Here is a 6,000-nt window from a genome sequence, read left to right as displayed (position 1 = left end):
AAATACATCTTTGAGGCATGCTTCGTCACTGACTTGAGAGGATACTTGTAATCTCCCAACATCAAACCAATAAACCCACCAGACTGTTTTACCAGTTTTTTTTTTTAAATGAGGGACGCCCTTTTATTACTGAGTTTCTTGATAAGGTGTTGCTTTTTCTTCAGCACCTGTAACTGGCGATTTGATATAGGGACGTTACCTTTTAGGGTGTTGAGGGTGATTTCTGAAATGGCTGCCACAAAATCCCCTGAATCCGCACACAGGATGGCCTTTCTATTTTGGGGGCTGCCTGTAACCAGCATTTTTGGAGGAGCTAAATTACGCCGCAAGCGGACAGACATAGTTACCACGTTATATTATAAGATCAAGATTGTAAATGCCACTAAAGTGCCTTCAACGTGTCTTTTTGGGGGGTCTGGGCTTAGTCTTAAGTGTGTAAGCAACAGAGAGATCAGGGGAGAAAATATCAGCCGTGAGCCTGTAGTCTTCTAGAGTATTATTTTTCAAGTCAACCAGCAAGTTACCGTGGGATTTAGCAGTAGCGTTGTTAAAGGCATCCATGGAAAAATGTGTGTTTCCAGGGTACATCTGTTTAGCTATGATGAAGCTTTTTTGTTTGTCACGGGGGGGGGGTTATAAATAAAACCAGATATGAGGCATTGCGAGCTGTTCTTACCCTTGTAAAACAGGTTCTGCACGATGTAGCATATGCTTAGATTGCGATGGCGTGAATATTGGGTAAAAGCTTTCTCTAGCTCAGGATCATCCCCACCTTCACGCATAAGGTCCTCTACAATTACAAGGTTTGGCGGCAGCAGCTCATCATCGTTGAGATTATCAGGTATACCTTCAATAAACCTGATATGTGGGAAACCTCTGGATAGTTCGGTATAAATATCTTCCCAGCTAGAATAAAGCTATACAATGTTGTTGGGTGCTTGGCATAAAGCCCCTGCAGCATTTTCTAAGCGCTTTTTTATAAAGTAGCTTTCACCACAGTTTGTGAGACCTGCTAAAACGCAGGAGAACGGATGCTGTAATCGTGTGTCCATAGTGTACGAGTCAGTTGCTCTTATGTGTCTAATAACCGTACCTTTGACCATCATACATACGTTGTTGTTGTTTGTTTTGTTAGAATAGATCTTAGATCCGGGTAAGGTGAATTTGACTATATACTCATCCTTATCAAGTTCAAAGGTCAAATTACCTAGATTATCACCAAGAGGAGTGTCTTCATCCCCTGGTTTACTCACAAAAATACCTGAGTGGGTATCCTGATACAAGCACCGGTCCTGGAGTTTATCAATAACCCCATAAAGCATAAAACGCACATGAGTGATCATGAAGTGCGCTATGAACATGTTTATGTTGTTACACATTGTGGGGTACTCTTTTGTGTGTTTCCAGCACAAAGCTGCGGACTCGTCATCTATACACTCGCAGCTTGACACCTCGTAACAAGGGACAAAAAGGTACTGAAACAGTTCATCAGGATCTGTTATAATGGTAGCATTTAACATGTTTGTATGCTGTGCGAATTTTCCCAATATAAAGTTCAGACAGAGCTTGGCTAACTGTCATCTGGCAGGGTTGCCCTCTATCAAGTGGGGCCGTAAGCGTATGCTCACGTGAGTGTAGTAGTCATCGATGTATGTTTGCTTTGTTTTCTGGCTAGTTCACCATTGGGGATATCCTGAGGCCTCCTGTTTGTCTCTGAGAAAAAAATGAATATACGGAGAAAAGAGGCGTGTTGTGGTCTTCTTGAAATGCTACACTTTACGTACTCTGCCGAGCCTGTAGCCTTTCTCTAAGGCTGCCTGGACCTCTATGCTACACCATGTCCCTGTGAGCATCCTTTGTTCTTCAGTGGGTCTTCACACACTGACCTCTTTACTCACAGCACATGTTCGACAGAGGGGAAACATTAGCTTACCGTTGACTCTGTATGGTAGCACCGAAAAGTAAAGATGCCTTGGAGGTCAGATTTGACATTTAACTAACCCAAAGTATTCAGATATGGGTTTAAAATCTCTATATATGATGGTGGGGTGACCTAGGGGTATACCGTCATCTTGTTCACAAACAGGTACAGACTAGTGAAATCGGAGTCGTGTATTTTCTCACCCTCATCAGTGTGTCTATACAGATGTATAGCGTATGTACGGCCCCCAAATAAGGCATCACAGGCTCCAGAGGCTCTGATAAATCACTCCTCTTAAAGAATGAGCAGAGTTCTGTATTGGATGTTAGCATATCTAACCACTCATGCTCCCAAAGGGACCTCATAGAAAAGCCACATTTTTCAACATACTGGGCCTTCAATAGAGTACGTCTATGTAAGTGCTCAAATTTGGCACCCATCAGTCTGATAAAATTGTGGGGTTTGTAACACTGAGGACAGCCGTGGTAAAAGCGGCGATTATATTCAAAGGCCATTGGCACTCCCTTAATTACAGCGTACCCATAGGGACCCAGGAATTATTCATCACCCTGTAAGGCGTGTTGAATATGTATGTCTTCATTCTCAGAGACATACAGGAACCTTTGGATAGAGGGGGCTGAATGTTTCTGTTTATCGTAATCGAGGTCCGGTGGATCTAGAGCAATACTTTTAGGTCTTAAAAACATGTGCTTGTAGATGGACATACACATGGAAGCCAAAGTGATGTTTGAAAAGGGTCTATGTATTCAACTGCCTTTGTCATTTGAGGGGTCTTTGGCTTCAAAACCCTTACATTCTGTCAAGAATTCCTGTCATGCGAGGGGAAGAAAACGGTAACCAGCGAACACGGACTACATCTCCCAGGATGCTTAGCGGTTGAGAGTTTATGTAAACAGGAGAGCTGTTACATAACTCAAGGAAAACACGCCCTTATGTAAACAGGAGAGCTGTTACATAACTCAAGGAAAACACGCCCTTATGTAAACAGGAGAGCTGTTACATAACTCAAGGAAAACACGCCCTATAAAGGGAGGAACCAGGAGGTACAACGCTGTCGGATATTGTGTTTACACCGACGTACCTGCTTCGTGAAGAGCAGTGTTCCGGAGTGGTGCTCCAGTAAGGCAAGAACGGAGGTAGGTCGAGTCGTTACTCCCTGGGCCGCGTCTTGCCCCATCGTCACCTGTGAAGGACCCGGAAGCTCTACCGGTCAACCATTGAGCTTCGCTTTTTGACTCGGCTGAGTCAAAGCGCAGTGGCGCTTTTGCTGGTTGGAGTCGTAACTCCCAGCCCGACCAGAGATACAGGGACTGCCAGCTGTAACGCACACCAGGAGGTGTTTGCCGCGTTACAGACTCGGAAGTCCACAGGATCGATCGAGCGGCTGCTCTCGGTTCAGTCTTCTTGCTTTGGATTGGGGTATCGGTGACGCATCACCAGGAGGTGACTCCGCGTCCCGGTGCAGTCTGAGGAAGAGGTTGAGCGGCTGCTCCCTTCAGGTAGAGACCCCGGCTGGGTGTTTCCCTGACTCCTCGATTTTCCCCAACACTCTTCGTGCCCCTCACAGCCTACCGATTGGCATTGTCAGCCATTTAATTTCTGCCCTCTGTTGGCATACGCCGGGATCGGCGTATATGCAGAGGACGGTTAGGACCATCCGTGCGGTGGGCTGGTAACGTACTTAGCCTGGAGGATTCCAGTGACTATAACTTTTGTTTATTCTTTGTATTATTTTTGCCTTCATTAAAATAACTAACCCTTCACAAGTGGTTGCGTCCTCATTATCGTGTCTGTTAAACGATCCTGAGACGTTCAGGGCGTTACAAAATATCCGACCCTAATAACACTAACTGTCTCCCGGTCGATAACAGACATGGCAACACTTGACGATGTGCTGGCTGCTTTAGCGACCGTGCAAGCTGAAGTGGCTGCCTCTAGGCAAGAAACAGCTGATGTAAAAGCCAGACTGGATGCTATCCAATTGGACCCGCTCTCGCCCAGCACCTCCCTCACGAACCAGACCCCTGCTGTAGTAGTGGAAATGCCGGTAGCCATCCCCTTGGCAACACCAGAGAGGTACAGTGGGGATCCTAACACAGTGCAGGTATTCCTCACACAAGTGGCGCTACATTTATCGTGCAAACCAAAGGCGTTCCCCACGAGTCAGGCTCGTGTGGCTTTCCTTATTTCCTATTTAGCTGGAAACGCGGCACAATGGGCCGTACCTCTGGTGAGCAGGGACGACCCCATCTTATGTGATTGGGGTGCTTTTCGCGAGGAATTCCTGAAGGTATTCGACAGAAGGGCTGACTCGTACACGGCGGACCGTGAAATGCTTGAGTTGAGACAGGGATCCAACGACCTGGTGCAGTATCTCAACGCGTTCCGACGGCTGGTTGCGGAAACCAAGTGGCCTGTTGCTAAACAGACGGCGCTCTTCCATCAAGGGCTGTGCGATGAGCTCAAGGACGCCGTGGCTCATATTGACCCTCAACCCAAGACATGTGAGGGCCTTATCAACCTGGTATTACAGCTGGAACATAGGCTAAGTGAAAGAAAGGGGGATCATGGGAGAAAAGGAAAATCCCTTCCATCCTATGTGACGGTGGGAAGTCCTGAAACTTCCACCGCATCCAAGGGAGAACCCATGGACATCGGCGCAATACGAGCGAGCCTCACAGCCACGGAGAAAGAGTCACGCCGTAAACAAGGATTGTGCCTATATTGTGGCAAAAAAGGCCACTACGTACGTGAATGCCCTGCCAAACCGAAGACGTCACGTTATCGGGCCAACCGGTCGGTAACAGCCGTGGTGGACATACCGGCGGAAAACTAGAGGACTCCCAGACCAAAGAAGGGGCATCTCGGAGTCACTCATCCATCCCTTCACTTTCCAACTCGGTCACTAAGGGACACCGACACCTGTTTCTCACGGTGCACGTGGGAGTGCATGACCAGTGGATACCCGTTGTGGCCATGGTGGATTCAGGGGCCACTGGCATGTTTATGGACCACAACGAGGCATGCAGGCTAGGGCTAGTGCTTCTTCCCAAAGCTGTACCCGAAGACGTCTATGCTGTAGACGGAAGGCGATTGGTGACGGGGCCCATCGGGCAGCACACGGGGGTCCTTCCGATGAGATATGGGAGGAACCATTGGGAACAAATCGATTTTAACATCATCCGAGCGCCCCAATATGGCGTCATATTGGGATTGCCGTGGCTACAGAAACACAACCCCTCTGTGGATTGGCCAACACATCGCGTCGAAATGACGTCACCGTATTGCATCCTGCATTGTGGAAAAAGAACGGAATCCCTTGACGCAGATGAGAGCGGGAGTCAGACGGTGGCTACAGCGGCAGAAAAAGATGTGGCTCTCCCCCAGGCTTATCACAGTTTTGAGGATGTATTTGATGAGGTGAAGGCGGAAGTGCTACCACCACATAGACAGTTTGACTGCCAGATCGACCTGGTGCCAGAGGCCAGCGTTCCCAGCGGCAGGCTGTATGCCCTGACGGAGCCTGAAAACGTGCATCTCCGGGGGTACCTGGATAAACTCCTCAAGCTAGGATTCATCCGCCCGTCCAAGTCTCCGGCCGCCTCGCCACTCTTCTTCATCCCGAAAGCTAATGGGGAGCTGAGAGCCTGTGTGGACTTTAGGGCATTGAATGCGATAACCATAAAAAATCGGTACCCCTTGCCTCTCATCAGTGTACTTCTGGAACAGGTCAAGAAAGCTCGTATCTACACCAAGTTGGATTTGAAAGGGGCATACCATCTGGTGCGCATGAGGGACGGAGACGAGTGGAAGACCGCCTTCAAGACCAGGTTCGGCCTTTTTGAGTACCTCGTCATGCCGTTCGGTCTGTGCAACGCCCCGGCAGCCTTTCAGTACTTTTTGAATGAGGTATTCAGAGAGGAGTTGGATATCTACGTGGTCGTATATATCGACGACATCCTCATCTACTCGTCCAGTGTGGAGGAGCACGTACACCACGTCAAAGCTGTGCTCCAAAAGCTGAGGGAAAACATGCTGTTTTGTAAACTCAGCAAGTG

Source organism: Triturus cristatus, chromosome 5_1 (genome assembly GCF_964204655.1).
Source record: "Triturus cristatus chromosome 5_1, aTriCri1.1, whole genome shotgun sequence".
In the NCBI taxonomy this organism is placed as follows: Eukaryota; Metazoa; Chordata; class Amphibia; order Caudata; family Salamandridae; genus Triturus; species Triturus cristatus.
Note: the sequence above shows the minus strand (reverse complement) of the source record.